The sequence below is a fragment of the Notamacropus eugenii genome, chromosome 6 (assembly GCF_028372415.1).
Source record: "Notamacropus eugenii isolate mMacEug1 chromosome 6, mMacEug1.pri_v2, whole genome shotgun sequence".
Lineage (NCBI taxonomy): Eukaryota > Metazoa > Chordata > Mammalia > Diprotodontia > Macropodidae > Notamacropus > Notamacropus eugenii.
Window position 1 is genome coordinate 7,585,048 of NC_092877.1, and position 25,913 is coordinate 7,610,960.

General features: G+C 40.6%; 1 long non-coding RNA gene across 1 annotated transcript; it reads right to left on the bottom strand.

Annotated features, from left to right (window-relative positions):
- Positions 1–2,925: 2,925 nt before the first annotated feature.
- Positions 2,926–24,182, bottom strand: LOC140510081 (uncharacterized). The gene is made up of 3 exons (XR_011969083.1): positions 23,934–24,182; positions 8,037–9,227; positions 2,926–5,209 (listed from the first exon to the last, which is right to left on the bottom strand). It is a non-coding gene; the product is annotated as an uncharacterized lncRNA (long non-coding RNA).
- Between the last annotated feature and the right edge of the window lie 1,731 nt (positions 24,183–25,913).

Here is a 25,913-nt window from a genome sequence, read left to right on the forward strand (position 1 = left end):
TCTGGTTTAACCTGACTGCTGAGATGTTTTACCAGGGTGTAGCCTCCATAAATACTACAGCTTCTTGAAGTCACTGGACTATATGCCTCTTTTTCAAACACCAGGTTAGCTAAGTATGTAAAAAGTCATCATTGGAATCCCAACTATCACATAATGAATTTTCTAGCCCCAGAACCTCAAGAAATCCTATACTAAGACATGGACACATCCCAGTCTGCATTAAAGGACAGAATACTCATGTGAATGAAATCATGAAGAAAGTATGTATTTCAATTCAGTAAATATAGCTTTCATCGGCATAAATTTCTCCTTGAAACTATTAAATCCTCTTTATAACTTTAGTGAAAAAGTCTCCATTATTATTTTTGAAGATATTAAGAGAAGTAATACTGGGTTTCTACAGTGTTGTGTTTAAAAGAAAAAAAAGACTAAGACTTTGGTGTCCAAACTAAACAGCATAAAGAGATTACTAGCAACTTGTAGACTCAGGATGAATATGGTGTGATCTCTATTTCTGCAAGGATGGCTAAAAAGCACTGGGGAAGAGAAGTACTTGGTTCAGAGGCCCACATTCGTAATAAAATTGAAGTGGAAATTTATGGGCAGCATGGACTTTCCTTTCATCTGGGTCTCTTTAGTACCTTGAGTATAGTAGGAACATAATATCTATTTGTTGAATTTGTACACACAGAAATCAGGTTGTGGGGAAAAAAAATCTGAAAAACTGAAAAAACCAGTTCTGAAGCTGTTGTAATATTTCTTCAGGCTAACTATCATTTTTTAAAATTGTTATGATTGTAAATGAGGGAGGTTTGGTGACAATCTGTAGGCTTTTTCAGCGTGATGAACTTTTTGATTCTATCTGCATGTTGACTATATAGTAATGAAGAAGGCACATTCTGAAAGTTCTAAGTCCCCAGATCATGGGAGCTTTGCCATGTACCACTGCAGACTGGAGAAGTGTTTAATGATCTCCAGAAAGTTCCTGCCTATGTTGTCTTGTACCTGCTTATATAAGTCTATCTCCTTCTTCTCCTTTATACAACTGCCTTAAAAGTCTTGTTGACCCTTCACCAAATATTCATCTGGGCAAACATTTATCTTCGACTAATGTACAACACACTGTGCTAGGCACCAAGGACAAAAAGATGAAAAATTCTCCATTATCTTTGCCCCAAAAGACCTTAAAATTTAATTGGGGACAGAATGCATATCGGCATGTACACTGATAAATACTCAAGATAAAGATTAGGTGGACAGAAACATCTCCCTTCCTTGCTGTTAACATTGGTGTTACACTAATCTCCACAACTTGGTGGTAGAAGAGAAGAGTTCTGGGTGCTGAGTCGGGAAGACTTGGGTTCAAATCTAGACACACATTTACTAGCTGTGTAACCCTGGGCAAGTCACTTAAGCACTGCCTGCTTCAGTTTGCTTAACTACAAAATGAGCTAGAAAAGGAAATGGCAAATTACTCTAGTATCAGTTCTTTCTGAGAAGCCATGTGCATCTGTGTCCCTGAAAACATTAAAATGGTGGCTACCATAAGTTCAATTAGAGCTCAGGTTTTTTTAGGCAGGAATAGCCAATTTCAGTCTTTTTATTTAAACATGTAAAATTGATAAACCAATGGAAACTCATGCATTTGGAAACTGTAACAATGGTCTGGTAATAAATTCATAGAATACCAAATCTGAATGTGACCTTAAGGATCCTCTAATCCAAGCCCCTCATTTAACAGAGCAAGAAGCTGGGTCCCAGAGAAGTTACCTAATGTCACTTACTCAATTTATCCAAGATGTTGATCTAAGAAGTTACCCAAGGTAACAACAATCAAACCAGTTAAATGTTGACCAACTCCTAATTCTCCTTTGCCCTACATTCCTTTATCTTTCCTAACTCTTCCATGCTCTTTGAGATGGGAGATGGTGCACTAGGGGAGGAGGGAGGAAAATTTCCAGTGAATTTGAAGCCCTTAACAAAAATTGTACTGTTCCCAGTGTCCCCACTCCATCTTCCTCACCTCTCTAACTATTCCTGCCTGTTTTCCTCGTTAGCTCCCCTAATTTACTGTCCAAATAATCACAAGTTCAAGTCAGCTGCCAGTGTATTTGGCCATCACCAGCACATCAGGCATTATTCTATGACAATGCTGGTGGAGAGATGGACGACTGACCCCAGGCTTGAAAGGGTGATTCTAACTCTTCTCGCAATGCTTATCTTTGCTCTCTACTACAATGACAGTAACAGTCGTCTTTTGTTTCTATTTAGAGTTGGGTTTTTTTGTTGTTTTGTTTTGTTTTTGTCTATCCAAAGTACTTCTCATTTCATTTTCCATAATAAGTAGATCAAGGTGTCTTTTTATTCTCACCCCTATAAACAGAGAATTGGAAGCTCAGCCTGCTCAAGTGACTTGCCCATGGCCATATAACCAATTACGACTAGAGATAAGATTAGAACCCACGTCTTCTCCCCAGTTCATGATTCCTTCCCACCCAAATGTATTCTGAAGGCTCTAGAAATGGTCCTCAATCCCTGAGTAAATGAGGGGCTTGGCCAAGCTCATCCCCCAAGTCCCTTCTAGCTATACTTGTCTGGGGCAATATAACTAAAGGTAAAAGGCAGGATTGGTATTCAGGTCTCTTGCTACTTCATCTGCTTGTGTTCCTCTGCTTTGCCAATATTTTTAACAGACCAGTCTTTACACTTTTTCTTGACTATTCCAAACTCTTCTGTGAACTTGAACTTTGGAAACCGAGCCTGTCCATCAGAAGCATAACTGATCAGAGAGGTATGACCATGGCCTAAGGTCATTGATAATATACTCAGGAAGGGTAAACTGCCTAAGATTGGGAGGGACCCCAGGCATCAAATCTATGCACCGTTCAGTTATTGCCCAAATAAAATACTCAGGACACAAGCACCTTTGAATTTCAGTCTCAGGTTTATTGAAATGATAACCTTTGATTTTATTGATTTCACTTTGATATAGAAAAGATGTTCTCAAGCACTAATGTCATGTATATGTATCAATATTCAGATTTATGTCACCACATTTGCTGGTACTGGTACAAGGTATATATCAGAAATATCAACTCACAAACAGGTTTTCCAGGTGAAGAGATATATATTGTAGATGAACAAAATTTCTCATCAGTGAATTATATGCATTCTACACACAGTGGAAAAACATTTCAAAACATTTTTTTGAGGATTTTTTGACATTAGAGATTTCAAACTGGAAAGGACTTTGGAGATCATGTAGTGACTAGATTTTAGTCCAATTCCTTTCAAAAATCTGCATTTTATAGATGAGAAATCAGCACTAAAAAAGTGAGATGACCAAGGTCCCTTGGTAGCAAGTTACAGACCTGGGATTCAAATCCAGGTCCTCTGTCTCTTTTCATGACAATGTAATTTTTAGGATGTCTAGATATGACTTAAAGAAACAGCACTCCCACCTTAGATATGACTTAAAGAAATAGCACTCCCACCGTACAACTGCCCTGTACAGTAGATTTCAGAGTACTTTTTCTTGCTTTTGTGGGCTACAACCCTGGGAAATCAGAGGCCAGGTAGTATGACCTCCATTTTACAGATGAGACTATTGAGACATCTGAGTGATTTACTCAAGGTCACACAGCAGGTCACACAGCAGGCAGAGCCAGGATTAGATAGACCGAGGTCCTCTGACTCATGACCCAGTACTCTTTCCACTCTACAACTACATAATAACAGGGTACAAATTCTAGTTTCTAGAGGCTCCTTCTCCTGGTTAAGGAGCCATATTAGATGGTGGTTGAGATAGATGCAAAGAAAGGAATATAAATTGACAGGTCTCCTATGTGCCAAGCACTGTGTAAAGCACTTGCACAAATATTTGCTCCTCCAAACTGTGCAAGTCTCCCACTGGCATTGAGTAAGGACTCTGGGAACTTTGAAGGTTTATGATGTTTCCTCATATGTTGTTTTTCTAAAAATTCTAGCTATTTTTTCTTTCTATTAGATGTGATCCCCAAGTAAAGCAAAGTATCTAGTAAATTGAGTTCTTTTTTCCTTTTTCTTGAGTACTGGGCTTCATTATCTATTCTATATTCATGAAATCAGGTCACAAAAACAGAGGTCATGTCCTCTCAGAATGTTGCTGCTGCCCCGGTCACAGGACTATATATAGATTATTGGGTAGGAAAGATCCTTAGTGGCCTTTTAGTCCAAAATTTACCTAAACAAAAATTCCATCTTTGGCATATGTAACAAGTGCTCCTCAAGGCTTTGACTGAAGACTCCAGGGAGGGCGGGCCCACCATTTCCTGAAACAATGCATTTACTTCTACCTAGTTTCTTCTGTTAGGAAGTTTTCCCTTAGATCAAGCCTGAAGCTGCCTCTCTGGGACTTCTGCCCCTTGGTCCTCGCTCTGCCCTTTGGAGTTTTTATTCCCTTTTATGTATCAGGTCTACGGACCTTTAAGACAGTCATCATATTGCCCTCTCTCAGTACGCTCTTCTCCAGATCAATTGCTCACCCCCAGATCCTTGTGCTGAAATTCAGATAGGAGCTTGAGGCGCTTCACCATCTTGGCTGCCTTCCTTTGGATACTCTCCAGTTCACAGATACACTTTCTGGAACATGCTATCCTGAACTAGCTAGAATATACTCTCCATGTGGTCTGACCAGAGTAGAATATAGTAGGATTGTCACCTCCCTAGTTTGGGACCTTCAACTTCCTTTAGTCAAGCCTTAACGTAGAGTCAAGGTGCCTAAGACTGCTGAAGGCAAAAGGTGAACAAAGATAAGCAATTATTGGGCATGAAATACAACACACATTGCCTGAATAAGCAATTTCCTGTTCTTGGCACCAATATAAAGAAGTTACCCCATAGGCTCCACTTTATCCAACTCATACGTCATTCTGGAGCCCTTGGGTAATCTGGTAAAGACTTTGGACAGCTTTTTTGGAATCATGTTTTTTAAATTTATAATATCAAATACAAAGCATTACAAAAGAAACTAATTTTATTGAAATATAATTATCAGAATACATTAAAAAAATCAAATTTACAGACCCCAGGTTGAGAATCCCTGCTCTACTTCATGATCCTTAGGCTGTCCCCTTCTTGCAACAAAGTCCGTATTGTGAAACCAAGGGCACAACATGGTGTTCTCATCTCGCTGCTGACATCTTTTCTTTCAGCTAATTCAGAAAGAGCTCTGTGGAAAATCCAAAGAAAGCAGCTGCCATGACTTTCAACACAGAGGGCTTAAGCATTGCATGCATGTGCATGCTGTCTGCATAGCTAGTATCTGTGTAGCAATCACTTTACAAGTAAGATCTCATTTGATTCTTACAATCATTCCTATTTTCCTTCCCATTTTACAGATGAAGAGACTCAGTAACCTACCCAGAGTCACAACAGCTAGTAAATTTCTGAGGCTGGATTTTGGTCCTCTTCGAAAACGAAGGACAACAACCAACCAACCATGTATCCTGCATATAGGTTACTTTGTATTGGAATTCGGAGTTCTTCCTGATTGGGTACCATTGTCAACTCATGCCTCGGAGGAGCTCAGTGATGCAGGAGATGGGTAGAGGTTACAGAAGGAAATGCAGGGGTTCATTCAGGCATGGCAACATGGAAGGTCTCTTATACTGAATCTTCCATTAAAAAAGGTCTAGGTCTAGGGTAAAAAAAGAAGGGCTATATCCAGAGCAGTGCTAATAACTCAAATAGAAAGGGATCCTAGCAGGTCACATACTGAATTAGAAAACCACAAACTGATGCTGTCTAGGTTAAATTTTTATTTATTTTGATAAACATTTCTCAAATACATTTTAATCTGGTTCACAGCCTTTGTGGTCAACAAGTCAGGTTTAACACCCATAAACTAGAGCACTGACAAGCTGGTGAAATCAGACCAGATTCCTGGCTACCTTGGGGGTTTTCAGACCCCCCCCAGAGCCCACGTCAGCAGAAAAAGAAGCGTTGGGTTCTCCCAACTCTTCCTCTAGTATTCTTTGTATTATAATATACTGCCCAGTAACCTCAACACCTAAGACATGAGGCCTCTCCTCTCCTAAATGCAGGATACACAGTATGCATGCCAGGAAGTTAAGCTGAATAATTAAACATTTCCAAGTCCTGTGGAGTTAATGAGCATTCTGAATGAAATATAATTACAATATACTTTAATATGCTTAAATTTCTTTTTTTTATTTGTGATTTCCTGAAAATAAGGAAATCTCAATATGGAAACTCTCAGTATCAATGCAAATTGGTGCAACATTTGAGATTTATAGTCTCAAAGGGTTGCCTGGGGAGAGAGATTAAGTGACTTGCCCAGAGACACCCAGGAAGTATTTGCCAGAGCCAGAACTTAACCCTGGGTCTTTCTGACTCCAAAGTTGGCTCTCTATCAACTATACCACTCAGCCTCTCATTAAAAAAGAAAAAAAGACGGAAACAAACCAAAATAATTTTTAAGGTGGTAGGCAGGGTTCTTTTTCAGCACATTTCTTGAAATGTAGTGTCAGTGATATGTTTCAATTCTTCTTAAACCAACTAAGATTGATCTTTTATCCTTCTTTAGCAGAAAACCCCATTTCACATGAAGATGTTATGAATGGTAGTAAAAATGTATTTCTTTTTATACAATAAACCAGAGAACGCTATCCAACAATAGGTAAAACATATTAAGAATTTCTGATCTAAATAATTGTTTCAATTGATTATCAGTAGACAAAACCATTAACTGTTCTTGTTCAGAGCAAGATCAGATGCATTTAGCCCCAGAGAAGAGTACCTTAGTTATCCATATTTAGAAATATCCGGGTCTTTAAAATACGCTGAGAATTATTTCCATTGATTAGTCAAGTGACTAGTACTCGGAGCTTTAGTTCATTGTATTTCATCTGTGGGGCAGGTATTTTTCAGATTTGGAAGTTTATAAAGTACTATATTTTATAAACTAATTACCAATAGTTCTAACTTCAAAAAAACACAAGCAGTCTCTTTTCTTTCCACATCAGAGCTGGAATCTGAGGAATTTACATGGGTTTAAGAACTCAGTTTTTCAAAAGAATTCAACAAATATGCATTTCAGGAGGAAACTTTTATTATAAAGTGAATTTTTCTTCTTATCAACACTAAGGAAAACTGCAATTTCTTCTTTTTATTGAAATAGTTTCACAAAGATATTGAAATACCCCACACTGGCTTCTATGTCAACACACAGTTTTGCAAACAATCTTCCTTTTCATAGGATCTTTTGATTGATTAATCACATTTAAACTTGGAAAATGTGGCACCTCAATCATATTTCCCAATAAGAACAATTATCTGTGAAGCATATAATGTTTCCAAATAACATGACAAGCCAGTCACAATTGTCACTGTATCTTATAGTCTATTCTGTCCTGACAGGGATTGAGCTCCATCAGTGCACAGTCTAATACAATTCTCTCACATCACATAGTTTTGATTTTTCAAAATCTGCCAATCCTATTTTTAAATTCTTGATTTGGCATTGCCATCAACAGGCTTGCGAAACAGCCAGTGATTGCTAATGGCAACATTAATAACACATAATGAAATGAGCACATTGAACTCTATTTTTTTCCTCTTGCAATGCAAAACAGCAAGACTTAAGTTTCTGAATCAGCTGGTTCTGCTCCACTCATTCGAATCTTCATTTCTCCAAACCCCTCATCTGATCACTTCTCACTGCCTAACAGTATAACAGCTGATCTGCCATAATTCTTTAAGCAGTTCCCCAGCTGATGGGCATCCATTTTGGTTCTTGCTCTTCGTTATCACAGAAAAAGTGGTTATGAATATTTTGGTATGTGACAATAAAAATTATAAGTTACATTAAGATAGCACTTTAATGTTTGCAAAGTTACACGTATGTGTATGTGTGTATTTATGTGTGTGTGTGTGTGTGTGTGTGTGTAGGTACACACACAGAGTCACAATAGCCCTGTGAAGCCCACATGCTAATATCCTCACTGAATAGAGGAGGAAAAGATTGAGTGGCTTACCTAGGTGACGTAGCCAAGAACTTTTTGAGGCAGGATTTGAATCCAGATTCTCCTGACTCCAAATCCCATGTTCCATCCACTGCACCTGGCTGCCTGTTGGACTTGCATTGATTATACTCTCCACAGTAGGGCTCACCAGGTCAAGTAACAGCAAGCTGTCCTTTTCTTCTTCATTCCAAACTGATTCAGGATAGTAAGGCCATTCACAAATCTGCCCACCGTGCATCACAGCATGCTTCTGTCTCCTCCCATGTCCCTCCAAAAGGGACTGTTCCTGGTTTTTTAGTCATCTTTGCCAATTTATAGGGAATACGATGAAATCACAGTTATTTTAGCTTACATTCCTCTTACTATGGGATTTGAAGTGTTTTTCAAATCACCATTTATCACGTGTAATTCTTTTTAAAACTTCATATCCTTTCTCTTATTTTTTTGGGTAATGAGTGTGTTACATATATTTTTGTCACTATTCTACATATCTTGAATATCAGTGTTTTTTGATGCGAATATTCAACCACTCTATAGCTTTTATTCTTAGCTTATAATCGTTGGTTTTATTTGTGTAAAATGTTTTTAATTTTTGACAATGTAAATTGTCTACTTTGGTGACCACAACATCTATCCCCCTTGGCACAGAGAGCCTCCTGTTAGGTGTGTACTTCAAGGAGATACCAATCACAATGAAAACTCCTGGAGACATTAAAATATTTATCCCATCACTTTGGAGTCCCTGATACCTGGGAGGCATCTGCCACAGGGGGTGGGGGAATGGGGGAGCTAAACAAATTGTGATATATGAATGCCACAGGAAATGACTATCATAACAAAGGATGACTATGAAAAATTCAGAAGAATGAAAAGACTTAGAGACACTGACTCAGCGAAGGCAGCAGAACCAGGATGTAATACACACAAGAACAACCAAACAAAACCATTTCTGCCATTCCAAGGCCAGGCCAAGAGGACCAAATTTGAGGGCCCGCGTTACCACATCCTGATTAGATAACAGGAGGCAGGCAACTGGGCAGCTCTCCTCAGGGGATCCTTAAGACGCTGGGAGGTGCCAGGGAGATCACAGAACTGGTCCTGGTCTCTTAAGGGCTCTTGACAGAAGCAGGTCCTCCTGGTGGGGGGCGCTGCCAATGTCGCCAGACTCGGTCAATGTGAGGATTTATTTTGCTCCACTGTCTTCTGGAGGAGGGACAGAGAAATTTAGAATCCGATGCGACATCAGAACAAAAACTTGCAATAAGTCTCAAATGAAACTGTTTGTTCTATTCTGTTTCATCCTTTCTTTTGAGCCCCCGCCCCCCAAAGCTGAGAGAAATGCTTCCTGTAGCTCTTCTCCTTACGTGTGTATTTCATGATCTGACCTTTCATTTCCACGGCTCTGGGGCAGCCAGGGGGGCCATTCAAATGTGGCTTCAGACACACGGGAACTGGATGACCCTGGACAAATCACTTAACCCTGTTTGCCTCAGTTTCCTCATCTATAAAATTAGTTTTCTCATCAAAAATGAGCTAGAGAAGGGAATGGCAAACCACTCCAGCATCTTTGCCAAGAAAACCCTAAATGAGGTCATGGGGAGCCAGGCATAACCGAAATAACACATCATCCCCAACTCCCTCCTTCATTCAGGCTCAAGTTCAGAGGTCACTCACGGGTCTAACCTCAGCATTCATCAGCAAACAAGTTTTGACCTGCTTACTTTCCTGTTCGGGCTGATCTGCTCCCTCCCCAGGGAGCCTGGTGCCTCCTTCATTTCTCCCCCTCTCCAAACCCACATTGGTGCCAGACTTAGTTTGGATTTAGCTCAAAACTCTTGAAAAGCAACCCAGCAGCCTCAGCCTCCCCAGCAGCGGTACAGTGAAGCAGCAATCAAAGGCGCATGCTACCACACTTGGTTTTAAGTCTATTTTTAAAGCCAGCATATACATTGAATAGACAGCCTTCCTTAAATAATTTTAATTGAAGGGAAACGTTTTTAACTGCATTCTCTCTAGTTTTGCAAGCCGAGAAGCCAATGGACTTAACAACTTTTTTAGCTAAATGATCATCTTTAAACACACCATGAATAAGGAAACATTTAGGTTTATAATTAACTGGGGACACTAAAAATTCCTGAGTTTTACAGAAATACACCAGGGAAAGTTTCCAAACCTTTCAGGTTTGCTCGTGGCGATCACTAGCACAAGTTCTGAAACAATAAATTATCTTTAACGGATTCAAATTCACTACAAACACAAAATAAAAAAGAATACAACTCCTCGCCTCTACCATAAATCTGACTATAGATTACCTAGGATACTCAAAATAGGCGGGAAAGTGTTTTACACGGAGACTACCTTTAGGATAATTTCTCCCCCTGATTACAACTAAGATAGTTACAACCATAATTTTTAAAAATACCTGCTTTTTTAAAGGAAAAATTATTTCTGTTAGGCTATGCTACCACTTAAGAGATATTTTGGCAAATCTTGCTTATTGAAATGACTCTGGGGAATGGAAGTTGTGACTCTACTAACCAGCTGATTTAACTAAAATCAGAGGAGTTTCTTGAAGAACATTGATATTTATGGAAAATCTAATGCAAATTATAAGCAGATGGAGTCAGAAAATGATTGTTCATGACAAGAAGGCATAATATTTAGCCGAAATTTACATAAGATGAATGAAAATAGGGAAATATAAAAGCAACCTCCACCAACCACATGCACACAGAAGACTAAGCCTTAGAGAGAAACCTACTGTGAGCTCAATCCAGCCTTCTCCATGATGAAATCAGTCATGGTGGTGATACCTACAGTGCTGTCAAACTCAAAGTGAAGATTCCTAGGGGCCACGTACCAACTCAAAAACAACCAATTAACATTATATAGGTAACAGTTTACTTTTATTTACTATGTCAAAGGATTTCCCAATTAGACTTTAATCTAGTTCAGGCCTCAGTTGTAGACCACACTGGCCCATGGGCCACCACTGTTTTTTAGTATACAAGTGGTTCGCTCTTCTTAGTTCTTTCTACACTGCGCACACACACACACACACACACACACACACACACACACACACACACAAATCTCTTCTGGTATCAACAGATCTTGAACATAAACTTGAGAAGTAATGAGGAGGAGGGGACAAGACCAATCAAGGAAATGGGTACTTTACTGATCACAGCATATTTGTTAAGTCTGAACCATATTCTTCAGAATAATCGAATGGCAGGCTTGCAGTCCAGAGACCTAGATTTGTATCTTGCTTCCAAAATTTTCTAGAGGATCACAGAGAAATCATTTGAGGAGGCAGAATTGGCATAATGGGAGAATCTGTGTTCAAATTCCCACCTTACTTACTTACCACCTCAATGACCCTAGGCAAGACATTGAATCTCTTTAAGCCTGTTTCCTTAACTATAAAATAAGTGGGTTGGACTAGATTTATAACATCCCTTGCTGCTCTAAATTTATGGTCCTATGACCCTCTCTAAACTTTTCTCATCTGTAAAATGGGAATAATACCAGTGACACTTACAGGGTTGTTGCAAGGATCAAGTGACATAACACATGTAAAGTGTCTCTCTGTGTGTATGTGTACCTATATGTACACATACACACATGTAAAGTTTGTTGGTTGTTCAATGTGTTTTGAGTGTTAACTCCAAATGTGGTACCAAGTATTCCATCCAGATGGAAAGTCAGGATAAACGGCTGTCAGGGATGTGGTAGCTGGGATTTCTGTACAAGTATCGGTTGGATGAAATGGCCTCCAAAGTCCCTTTCAACTCTGTGACCATGATCCAGGAATGAGAGCAGGGAAGCATGACACAGAGTAGTTGGGAAAAGTTCAACAAAGGGAGAAACAGAAGTTATTTTGTTGTTGGAGTACACTACAGACCACCAGGACAGAAAGAGGGATAGATGAGTTTGTGGAACCAATTATAAGCCTAGCACAGAGGCTTGATATAGTAATGGAGACTTCAACTGTTCTGCTAGCTGTTGAACCTCTCTGTCTCTCCTTCCCTCCCTCCCTCTTTCCTCTCCCCACCTCACCTGAAAGCAAAGTAGCTAGTAATTCGTTGGCGTATCTTTGGGATAATTTCGTCCTTCAAAAAGTAGAGGAACTTACAAGAGGAAATTCTCTTTTGTATCTGATTCTAGTAAGAAAAAATTGGCTGCAAGAATGGAAATGATTGTGACAGAAAAGGAGAGGAAATCTGAGCATAGTATGACATGTGCCCTAGATGTTGGAAAAACATTTTTCAAGGGCTTGAAAGGAAAGCTAGGTAGGATTCCATTAACCAAAATGTTACAGGGGATGGGAGATGCTCAAGAGAGAAATTCTGAAGACACAATGGAAAACAATTTCAAGCAGAAGTAAAAATGGGATTTACCCAGAGACTAATATGGATCAACCCTCCCTCACTCAAATCCAAGTCAACTGCAAGGCATGTCGTCATTCTCTGACATCACGGTCCTCTTCGAGAACCAAGGACAAACACAGGGGACTGACCAATCAATTGATTTAAAAAAGGAACTATACAAAAGATAGAAGCAAGGCCAGACAACAGAGGTAAACAGAAAAACATGGCCTAAGTAGTGAAAAACTGAAATAACTGTTCATTTTCTCATTTCTTAAGGTGCAGTAATATTCCATTATGTTCACATACCATAATGTTTAGTGCCATAAGATATGCCATCCATGCCCTTATCTTAATCACTGAGAAAAATGTTAATACAGTAGTAGCACAACTCCTTGAACTACTCCACTGAAGATCACCTGCTGACACTGAACCACTAGTGAAAACCAGTGTAGGACTAATCCGTTCCAAACCTACCTGTTATCATCTAGCTAGTCCACATTTCTTCATCTTTTCTCTAAGAATAGTAAGAGATTTTATCAAATGCTTTGTGGAAACATAAGCAAATTAAATCTACAATATCTTCTGATATACAAGTTTAGAAAGTAAAAAAAGGAAGCAAATAAGGTTAATCTCATATGACCTATTTTAAAAATTTTGCTATCTTGTTTTTATATCACTTCCCAATATATTAATATATCACTGCTTTCCCTTGCAAAGAACCATCCCCTATTAACAAAGAATAAAGAGAAAATATAGCTCAGCAAAACAAATATCCCAAAAGCTGGATATAAGCAGTATCTTACACTCATAAGTTCCCCACTTCTGCAGATAGAGGTACTGGCTCATGTTTTCTTTAGTCCAAGCTTGGTGATTATCAATGAACAGGACCGACTTGAAGAGATCTTTTTAATCATTCTTTCCTTTTCTACAAGTTTACTAAACATCTCTTTTGTTATTTGCCTAGAATTTTTTCTGGAAATGAAGGAAAACTTGGTTTGTAGATATTTGTCAGTTCTCCTTTTTGAAAACTGGGATGTTTCTCTTTCTCCAGAATTGTGGTATCTTTCTCATTTTCCATGATCTTTTAAATATCACCAAGAGTTGTTCCGAAATCATATTCACAACATCCTCAGTACCCAAGAATAAAGTTCACCTGGGTCAAATAACTTGTATTAACCAAATCCCTCTTAGATAGCAAATATAATAGCTAGAAATGTTCTTGGAAGTTGAAGTCCAGACATATACATTAAGAGAAGCTAAATCTACCTTACACCACATGTGATTTTCTTCTGGAAATCCTTCAGGAGTCCAGCAAACACTGTCTAAACTCGTAGCATCCTGTATTTCTCTATGGACTTTATTGGCACACTTTCCAGCTTGCGTCATTCACTCATTATCTCGAGACCATGACTGCAAGGTACTTTTGCAAATTCTGTCTCTTCCCACAAGAATCCCCTGGCTGACTGAAATATTTAGTAGACCTGTCATAACTCAATCAAGGTAGACAAAGCCGCTTGCAACATTATTAATTCTGCCAAGGCATCATGTTGAGGCAAATGAATATGTACTACTCCAAAAGTTTATACTTCTTAGACACAAGCGGGTCTTTTCACTAATTTAGGTACTGGAGCAACAAGGGAAAATTTTATCCTACTGATCTATGTTCTTGGATATGAACTTTGGGTATTTCATCAGTGAGAGCACTGATACGGTAAAAATAAAAAACAGCAAATCTCCAGATTTATTTTTAAAAAGTATATAACAAGTTCAACAAGTCTGTTTCAAAACCTGTCCTGTTTACGTCTCCTTCTGTTCTCTTCTGTGTATTTTAAAATGTTTCAAGATGCTTCTTTTTTGTCATTTGCAAATGATAACACACTAATTTCATGTCTCTGCTTGTGTTTATTTTCATAATTTCTTTTTGGGGAGGAAGTGTTCTCCACATGTACCATAGAACAAATAGTATTTTTTCTCCAGTTACACAAAAAGAAAATTTTTAGCATTCACTTTTACAAGACTGAGTTCCAAATTTTTCTCCTTCCCTTCTTCCCCTCTCCTCTTCTGAAAATGGTAGGCTGTTTTAAATATTTTATACATGTGTTCATCACAGAAATCCAGCAGGAGTGGCTGCTCATAAGTTTCAGATGCTATGGAGACGTCCGGAAGGGTGAAAAATGGAGAAAACCCTCTAGATTTAGCAATGAAGAGATTACTGGCAATTCTGGAGAGATCAAGTGGTGGGGCCAGTGGTCAGAGGCCAGATTGTGAGTGGGACGGGACGAAACAAAGATAGCAGAGAGAGTCATTCTTACGTGAAAGGTTGTGAAAGGGAAGAGGAAGGGAGGGAATAGCAGCTGAAGTGGTAGGCTCAGGTGAAGGTTACCAAAGGGTAGGGGGGCAGCTAGGTGGTGCAGTGGATAGAGCACCAGTGCAGGAGTCAGGAGGATCTGAGTTCAAATCTCACCTCAGACACTTGACACTCACTAGCTTTGTGACCTTGGGCACGTCACTTAACCCCAACTGCCTCATCCTGGGTCATCTCCAGTCATCCTGATGAATATCTGGTCACTGGACCCAGATGGCTCTGGAGGAGAAGTGAGGCTGGTGACCTGCACAGCCCTCCCTCACTCAAAACAAAGTCAAGTGCAAGTCATGTCGTCATTTCTCTGATAGCATGGTCTTCTTTGGCAATGAAGGACGAACACACACATACATGTGGTATCATGTAAAAAGATTTCTACATTAGACATAGTTGTGAAAGAAACAAATCAAAAGAAAAAAACCACAAGAATAAAGCAAGTGAAAAAATATGCTTTGATCTTTACTCAGAGTTTATCAATTCTTGGTTTCTCATAAAGTCATTAGCCTCCATCTGTTCCATTCCAATTTTGAAAGAACTATTTTCTTCAGTGAGATTTTCAACCTCCTTTTCCATTTGGCTAATTCTGCTTTTTAAAGCATTCTTCTCCTCACTGGCTTTTTGAACCTCTTTTGCCAATTGAGTTAGCCTATTTTTCAAGGTGTTATTTTCTTCAGCATTTTTTGGGGTCTCCTTTAGCAAGGTGTTGACCTGCTTTTCATGCTTTTCTTTCATCTCTCTCATTTCTCTTCCCAGTTTTTCCTCCACCTCTCTAACTTGATTTTCAAAATCCTTTCTGAGCTCTTCCATGGCCTCAGCCCATGGTATATTTATTTTGGATGTGTGGGATACAGAAGCCTTGACTTCTGTGTCTTTCCCTGATGGTAAGCATTGTTCTTCCTCATCCGAAAGGAAGGGGGGAATTATCTGTTCACCAAGAAAGTAACCTTCTATAGTCTTATTTTTTTTCCCTTTTCTGGGCATTTTCCCAGCCAGTGACTTGACTTCTGAGCTTTCTTTCCACACCTGCCTTGCCTCCAGATCTGCCCATCCAGCACTTGGGGTCTGAGATTCAAATGCTGCTTCCCAGCCTCGGGGCTTTGTGCAGGGGCAGGGCTGCTATTCAGTGTGAGATTAAGTTCAGGTGCTCAGGTGCAGGCAGGGCCGCCCCATGGGGCTTAGTTCCCTCAGGGGGTTTATGCAAAGACCTTCAACAATGGATCCGAGCTCCTGCCTGCTTTGGGAGCCCCTGTCCGCTGCCGCCCCCTGTTGCTGCCTCCCGAGAGGGCCTGAGTTATGGGGACACCCCACTCCCCTCTCGACCAGCCAAAGAGACCCTCTCACCGACGCTTGTCACCTGTGGGTGGAGGGACCTGCGTGGCTGCTGGAGAGTCTGTCCCTGAAGCCCGCTTGGATCTGCTCCTCCCCAGTGCCGCGCAGCCAAGGCAGGGCTGGGCTCTGCTCCAGGTCCAGTGCACGACCTTTCGCATCAGGTTTTCAGGTCTCTCTGGAACAGAAATCTCATCTACTCCGTTTTCTGTGGCTTCTGCTGCTCCAGAATTTGTTGGGAGTTCTTCTTTACAGATATTTTATGGGCTGTGGGTTCAGAGCTAGCATATGTGTATCTTTCTACTCCACCATCTTGGCTCCTCCCCCGAGTTCATTAATTCTTAATCTGGATATGGATAGCATTTTCATTTGAGTCCTTTGCACTAGCCTTGGATCATTGTGCTGCTGAGAAGGGATAAGTCATTCATAGCTGATCATCAACACTGTTAATACTATACAATGTTTTCCTGGTTCTGCTCATTTCCCTCTGCATCAGTTCATACAAGTTCTTCCCAGTTTTTCTGAAAGCAAATGATACTTTTTTATTTGGGGGAGCATAACTATCCCTACGCTTTCTGTCCCTCCCACCCACATAAAACCCCTCCTTTTAAGCCAAGACAAATCTGAACATGGGCTACATCCAAAAATGCAGGTCTGGTCCAGCATCTCCTGACCACATGTTCCTGTCGGGTTGTGGCTGGTCACTGCATTAAGCATTTCCAAATTGTTCTTTGTTTTCATCCATGTATAAATTATTCTCCCAGGTGTTCACATGTGTGCTTCAGTTCATATAAATCTCCAATCTCTCTGACTCCAGCCCTCTTGCATTTCCTATAGCACAATATTCTATTACATTCATACTGTTTGTTCAGTTATACCCCAACTGATGTGCATCCTTCAATTCAAGAAACATTTATTAAATGCCTACTATGTCCAGGCTCTGTGCTAAGCAGAGAGTCCCTGTGTAGAGGGCTAAGGGGAGCGCAAGTCCCGTGATCAAGGCCACAGCTGAGGCGAAGCCTGTTCCCATGGGACTTGGGCTTACCCAAACCCTGGCAAAAGCTCACCATGACCCTGGAACCTGACATTCCTACAGATACTGATGTTCTTTGCATAAAGTTGCAATTGGGCCTGGGAACTCAGGATCTAGCTGCAGGAGCAGGATAAGTGTTGTTACTTGTTTTGGGTGCAAGGAGTTGAGCTCAGTTTGTATGTGATTGTGGTTACAGCCTTTAAATACTCTGACCCTCAGATGAATAAACAGGTTGCTCTCTTGCTTTCCTGTCCCTCACCGTGGATGCTGGTGGCATCCCTGTCCTTCTGGACCTTATAACCTAATTGGGGGAGGTGACACTATGCAAACAAATATATACAAGGCAAGCTATAAACAGGAATTTAAAGAGGGAAGGCACTAGAATTAAGAGGGGTTAGGGAAAGCTTCCTGTAGGAGGTAGGATTTTAGTTGAGACTTCAAGGAAACCAAAGACATCAGTAGTTAGGAGTGGAGGGAGAGGATTATAGGCAGGAGAGACAGAAAAGATATCTGGAGTCTAGAGATAGAAAGTCAGGAGGCCACTGTCACTGGATCTATTAGGTGTCAGGGAGTAAGGTCCAATATGAATGGAAGGGTAGGAGGGGACAGGTTATAAAGGACTTGGACATTGTTTTGCATTTGATCCTATAGGCAATAGGGAGTTTATTTGAAAAGGGTGGGGGTAACATGGTCAAATTGGTGCTTTAGGAAAATCACTTTAGTGGCTGAATGGAAAATGGCCTGGCACACTGAGAGATGTGAGGCAGACAAAGCCACCAGCAGCTACAACAGTCCAGGCCTTAGAGGATGAGAGCTGGCATCAGGGGGCAGCAACATCAGAGGAGAAAAGGTGGCATCTCGGCCATGTATAGTGAAACCAGAAGGCCTTGGCAACATCTTAGATATGGGAAGGATGTTGGGGTGTGGGTGGGGGGTATGGAAATGGTGACATAATGAGGACAATAACTTAGTTTCTGGTTCTTTGTACAACAAATAGTGCTACCACGAGGATTTTTTGGTACCTGCTGGTTCTTTTTCTCTCTTTAATTTTTTTGGGTATCAGCCTCATACCTGTATCAGTAGGTCAAAGGGAGTATCATTTTTTTTGCCCTTTTGGATATAGCTCCAAATAAGCACAAGTCTTTCGATGGCATGAGAACACTGATCAATCACAGTGTATAAATTCAGCACATTAACAGCATCTCCAATTTCCTTGGTCATTGTTTGACGCCCAGTGAATAAGGTTTTCTCTCAGACATTTTAGTTCCTCAGAATCTTTAGTCTAATATTTATCAATCTTTGCATGCAATAGTTTTCCCAGATTTTTAAAAATGCAGTTCTATGAAGAAATCATTATATCATCAAACACCATGAATCAAGAAAAAGGTTTAAGAAGGCAACGTTTTGAGGCAAAATATATAGTCAAAAGCATTGAGTCTTCTTTGGGGACTTGATATCTTGGTGAAAGAAAATTATTTTCTATAATTTTTTTAATGAGTTTAATTCATTTCTAACTGAATAAGAGGGTTCTTAACAAGGAAACAGCTGTATGCAGTTGTCCTAACGACTGAACATTATTTATGAAAGTCAAGATGGAAAAACCTATTGTGTTCTCCTACTGGTTCAAAGTTACTAGCTTTCATGCATGCACAAAGTTAGACTGTTCTAATTTTATGGAGTTCTACAGCGTGTCTTCTACAAATGATAAACTTATTTTGAGGGTTACACCCCAGTTTTCAACGGAAGAGTTCAATTATAATGCAAGGGAGAGAGTTGTTGGCAAACTTTAATGTCATTAAATGTATTTATGTGGGATAGAATAAGAAAAAAGCAGTGGGAAACACTGTAAGAGCCTTGATTGATTAGCCAGTCTCACGTCATTCACGAGATGAAGCAGACTGCTTTTAGTAGCCCACTTAGTCAAGAAGAAGATGTCACTTCACTGAGAAAACACGGAATCCAGTAACAAAGACTGCTGGGCCTGGGATACAGGAGTACACGAATCCGACACCACGGCTGTGTGACTGTGGGCAGGTCACTGAGCTTCAATTTCAGGCAACTTCTCCCAAACGTATTGATTTACTAATACATAACAGTTGAGTGCTGAAATCACAGACCTAGTTAGATTCTACCACAAGTTTTGATTCCAACTTTTAAGAGTCAGTTCCTACTACATCATACTCTAGACTGCAGTTCTAATGGGGAACAGTCAAAAGAGTGGGAAAGAAGGAAATTCAAGCGCCATTTTGTTAGGTGATTTTAGAAAGTCCCCAAAATCTTATTTAATCAGTCTTGCAGGGTTTAATCCATGTGTAAAAAACATTAAAAAGACATGATTCAAAGGTGTACTACTGTTATTGTATCTTCTTTATAAGGCTCCAGAAACGTAGATTTCAAAGTTGAACAACTAAAGAAAGTCATTGGTGTATAAGCACTTTTAAAAGGATATTTCACCCACAGGAAAAGTTCTAATTTTTTGCTAAGTCATTTTGTATGAGGTCAGCTTTTGCAATTTTAAGTTCTAGGATTTTTTTTTTTGCTTTCATAAAACTTCAAAAACAACATGTATGATAAAGCATTTATTAAGTATTTAGAATTTGTCAGGCACAGCGTTAAATACTGGTAATACAAGCACAAGGAAGATAGTCCTTTCCCTGAAGGAGCTTAAATGCTAATGGTGGGCCACAACACAGAAGGGTGTGGGGTGGCAGGGTGAGCAGAAAATGGTCAGGAATTGACAGATAAGGCCATTTGTCAAATTTAACCACATAATGGAATTTTTTGATAGAGAAAATTCATACATAACTCAACTGCCTTTTAATACAGAGGAAAACAATTCTGAGGGAATATTTTTGCAGGAATAAAAGCAATTTAGGACACAAGGAAAGCAGATGCAAAACTGAGTATGGTTCTTCTGGGGGCTTGACCCCAGCTCTGAAGGGGTTGCAAGTGAACTAAGTTTGAGAAGCCCTGCTCTCAATTACTCAAGAACATTAATAATTTTTTGGAAAATCTTCCTTCTGAAGCTGCTCTTTCACCCAGAAAAGGAGATTTTTTTTTTTCCCTTTAGGATGTCCAGAAAAGAGCAAATTTACAGAAAGAGTACTACATTCAAAGTCCTAAGACGGGGATTCAAATCCCAGGTCGAGGTCACTTAACCTCTCTGGGCTACCATTTCCTCATTTGTAAAATAAGGGAACTGGGCCTTCTGACAACCCTACTTCTGTGATCCCAAGGAATCAATTCTCTAAAGAAATGCTGTTTCACAGAATCCATCAGTGGCCACTGCAGTTTATCTTACAAGAAGAAATTAATCCAGCATTTAAATGGTCACGAAAGAACTAAAACTTAGTAAATTAGAAAGAAAAAGTCAACAAATAAAATATCTCCCCACTGCCCGCCCTTCAACCCTTCAAGGCTCGGGAGGTCACTCTTAACCAAGGGCACAAATGCTAAGTACTGGTATTTTTCTCCATATTGCACAATTCTCCGTAGGAGTGAAAAGTCAGAAATCTTGGCGTAATTTACAGACTAAACTGTTACTTTTTATGTCAGGGAATAGGTAAATCACAGTCTACTCTTCCCTGCAGAACTACTGTTTGTAGAGTTGGAACTGCACAAGCGAGACTGCAGTTAGGACCATCACTTAAGCGTGACCTATTATTTCTGTGTCAGACGACTCGAAGCTAACGCAATTGTAACATCATATGTGCCAACCAAAAAAGCAAACACAATACAACTTATAAAATGTCCAGAATAAAGTGTCCAAAAACAAAACTGCTTCTCAAAAGCTGAACTAAATAGTCACCCAGAGGAACGGAGGAGCCAAGAAGGTGGGGAAGGGGAACTGGACAAGAAGCTTTTTAAATATCCATTCACTATGAGCGAAATAAGAAAGCACTGAACTAAGACTTGATTAAACCACTAACATGGTCACAAAATATAATTAAAAGTCTCAACATGAATATCTAACTGACTCCAAAGCAAATAGCCCAGTGGGCCCAGTTCAAGTAGGTCCATTCAAAACCATTAGGGTTATTATCTCAATTTGAGCCCTATTCTATCATGCGCTTCTCCTAAGCGGCCTTTCAATGGACTCACTGTATGCTACACTTATTATACTCACCACAAGCAAGATATATTCAAAGGGGAAAAGTTTTTACAAACCTTTTAAAAGAAGGGGTTGGTGTGAACAACTTAAATACATCTATGCACTGTGCAAGTCCTATTTGGTCACCCATTATATGACTGTAAGTTATGACAGCACTATATTAGCAGCTATAGGACTATCCCATACACCACAAAAATCCCAGCTTGTTCATACATCCCTATTTCAGTTAGTAACAATAGATCACCAGCATTTATATAGCACTTGAAGGTTTGCAGAGTGCTTCAGGTATGTTAACTCATTTGCTCCTACACATGAACTTCCCAAGATAGTCGCAGGGGGTGAAGGGACTTTTGCCACCTTTGCCTTCAGCCAATGGTACAGCTCCGTCAGTCTATCAATCCATACTCTTCACGTCCAATTACATTACTCACACATACCTACGCAACCTTCCACCCACCATGGCTGTTAGCAGTATCTACATCCAACTCTTGTCAAAAAACAAGATGATACAGGACCTCACATCACATCATAAACATTTTCATGACACGCTAATATCCCCAAACTCTTGAGAAATAAAGGTATTCCAAAACGACAGACAGAGAAGCAATATAGCGTGGGAGGGCCTTGCAGAGAGCTGTGCTCATTTCCTATGATACATACTATGCAACCAGGATGCTCCAAGCAATCTCTTAGGACTACAAATGAGAGATCGGGGCAGGGATTTACAGGCACGGAATGAAACCACAGGTCCAGTCCCCTTTCCTTCTTACCCACAAAAACAATGACAAAACATTCCAAAGTTAACAGAACCCTTCCGGACATTATCTCACTTGATAAGCTCTAAACCCACCAGCAAACTTGGTCAATTCGTCCCATTCCTATGATTTCTAATCTAGCACATAGGAGATGTTTGTTGATTAATAACTATTTGTTGATTGCTTTGCCGATATCCTAGAAACAAACAATTGTGATGGCTTTGCAAAACCACTCTTATGTGGTACCTTACAGTAATTTTGTGAATCTACTGCTTCACTTAGTCTATTCAAAAACACTCTATTTCCTGACAGCAATTTTTCTCAAGGATACAAGTTTAAAAGTTGATATACTCTAAGGAGTTTTGATGTTTTAAGTTAGGCCCTAATAAAATTATAAACAATATGAAGATAGTCAGATAAGGTAGAATTTATGAGCACAGTAACTGAAACATATCACGGGTGAGACAATACATATAGGGTCATGGAAGCTAAGAACTGGAAGGAACAGCAATACCTCTACATAACTGAATCATTTTGACAATGGTCATCCAGGCTTTTGCATGGAATTCACTACCCTCGAGGCATCTATACCTTTTGTGATCTACATCGTACTACACATACGTACACACACACACACACATACATACACATATATACATACATACACACTCAGAAGCTACAGTAGATTTGAGATCCTTATCAGTGAATATGGAGCCAAAGTGAAATACAGATATCTGTTTTCACATGCCAATGTATTTACCAGTTCATTTAGACAAGTTAAACAAGAATATCTACTAACTTGCAAAAACTGGGCTCTGCCCACTCCCTTCACAATATGATAAACATTAAAACCGGCCATAGCTGGTATTGTGTCTTCCTCACTTTCCTTCTCCAAATGTTCTAGGAAGCAAAAAGTCACTAAAAGATGATCTTTGCTAGCTTTGAGGTATTCTTGCAAATCACCAGATATTTCCTGTCTTATTCTTTGGGACCTGTTTACATGGGAAATGAAAATAGGGGAACTCCACAAGACAAATCTGGCTACTGGTTTCCAATTCATTCTAGAAAGGAGCCCAGCTTACACGAACTGATGGCAAAGTGAAGTGAGCACGGTAACAGTAAACACTGCACCATGATTAACTGTGAATGATTTAGCTATTCTCTGCAATCCAACGATCCAAGACAATCCCAAAGGACTCGAGATGAAAAAAATGCTATCCACGTCCAGGGAAAGACCCGATGGAATCTGAATGCAGACTGAAGCATATTTTTTTCACTTTACAAGCAAAATTTACATACACACCCCACAACCTCATGTAATCCATTCCACCGCAAATAAGACTAAGTTTAGATTTAAAAGGGGTCTTGGAGGCCATTGAGACCAACCATTTCATTTCACAGATGAGTAAAGGAAGGCAAAGAGAGGTTAAGCAACTTCCCAGGGTCACCCAGCTACTAAGTATCCGAGGTGGAAACTGTATTCAGAATTTGAGTTCAGGTCTTCCTGACTGTAACTCCAGCAATGCTACAATGAAACTAATTAAGCTAAACCCACCCACACAGTCACCCTCTCCTGGTGAATCTGCACTAGTGTCCTGGACTCCTGGGCCAGGGAGGGCCCTAAGCCCCGGACCCCACTCAGGGTACTGTGCCAGAGGCATAAAGATACAAAAGGAAACCCACCACAGGGCGACGTATCAGTCTCAAAGTGCCCCGCTGAAGGTTCTGAAGCCCCCCCACCCGCCTCCCGCCCCGGCAGGGCTCCCCAAGTCTAAATCCCGGGGCCAGGTCGGGCGCCCATTCCCCAAGAGCAGGGCCAGGGCCAGGCCCTAAGACCACCAGTCCTCCTGACCCTTAGGGGGTCACCCACGCCGCCTTCCCGGGCAGTCAAGGCTCTCTGGGAGCGGAGAAGCAAGGAAACAAGCACTTATTAAGCACCTACTACGTACAAATGTCATGCCCAGAAGGGACCGAAATGGCCTCAGCAGCCGTGGAGGCCACTCCCGCCCCTTGACAAACGAGGAAACCGAGGCACAGGGGAGCCACGGGCCGTTCCCGGGGTCACGCGGGCCCACAACCGCCCAAGTCGATTCCCCAGTCGGCCCGGGCGCCCAGCGAGCGCTCGGAGATGCCTTCCAAAACCTCACGCCGGCAGCCATGACCGGAAAGCACGTGGACGGCCTTTTACGACAGCTCCCACAATGCCTAGCGCCTACAAGTCCCACAATGCACCGGGGCCTCCGGTCAGTTAACCCTTGGCAGACTGGTGGGGGGGCCCAGCTGGGCCTTCCCTCCCCATCCTCCTGCTCAGCCCCCTGCACCTGACTCCTGGGGGTGCCCTCTAGCCACCCCCACTCTATAGGCCGGCTCAGTGCCCCCCTTCACCCTGTCTTTCTCAGCAATTCGGGCTCGGGGCGGTGGGGCCATCCCAATCACCCCTGCTACCCCCAGGACTGCTGACCCCTGACCCTCCAGCCATCCCCGTACCCCGCCCTCCCACGGGAGAAGCCCCTCGCCACTCCCCATTTCTCTCCAGCCCGTAAAATGCACCTACTCCAAGGGAACCCCAAGTTAGCAAGGGGCCTTTGTCCCAGAATAAAGCTGATTTCTGAAAAAATAATCCCCCCCAAAACTCCAACAGAAGCGTGCTGTCCACACAAAGCCTCCCCTCTCCCCTCTCCCCTCTCCCCTCTGGGGGCAGGAGCAGGCAGCCGGGGACCCCCCGCTGGTCTGTCTCTTTCAGGCTGCACAGCAACTGCAATTGACAAATACACACTTGTCACTAAGCTGGGGGGAGGAAAGCTTTCCCCAAACAGCCCGACCACCACCCTCGTTCAGGAAACCGCTCTCTCTCCTAATTAAAAACAGGATAAAACAACAGCTACAACAAACAAACACGTTTCTTGAAGAGTTCTACATGCAGTGGAACCGAGATCCCATTTGGGGATCAAGGCATTGCACACAGAAGTCAAATGCCCTTCAGTTGCCAGGGCACAGACTGAACACATGCTCAGATGTGCAACTGGGTGCTAGACAAGCAATAATATGTTCTTGTTGCTTCTTTAAAAATCCATACTCTGAAACCACTAAATTTCCTGCAAAACAACTGATTTTCTTTCTCATATGGAAATATAAAGTAAAATGGAGCCCAGACCTGATTTTTTTTTTACAGAAACATCCTGCTTTTTGAAAGTACATTAGAAATGCAACCTGTATTGCAAATCACAAGACAGAAGCAAAAACTACAATCAATACAAATTTAAATTTTTTAAAACTGGTGGAAGGGATTTATTTTCTATCAAACATCCTCCTAAATGCCTAATTTTAAGCATATAGTATTTATCTACTTAAACAATACTTTGCCCTGGAACACTACAATAAAAAAGTATATCTCTAATATTTCCATTTTCACTTATGTATCCTTCATAGTTTTCCATGAAATTCACACAAGTGCTCTATCAACATAAAAAAATATATTTGTAATTTTAGCTCACAGCACTAATTTTTATTTTTTCGTCTCCCCTCTCCCCAAGTTTCCACTGAAAATACCTCTAGCCAACATTTAAGCAAGCAAAAGTGCAGTCTTTTTTTTTTCTCGCCATTTTTTTCAACTATTATTCTTCAAGTAATTTTCTGGACATTTTAGATAACCTTCTCCTGACATTAACATACTAGTAGCTCCATGAAAAAGGCTCAAAAGTCAAATTAGAAATGTACCTGGCAGCTTCACATTTTCCCAAGTACCTACAAAGTCCCTCCTTACTGCTCTGAGATTATAGATTCCACTAAGACTTTGCCTGTTTCTTTCTTTTCCCTTTGTTTCAATCTCTAAGATTAAAAAAATTTTTAAACTGATATGTTAAAGGATTTTACTTAGACTATATTGGAAATCATTTTATATTTTGCCAGATCACCATAATCCTTCTGTC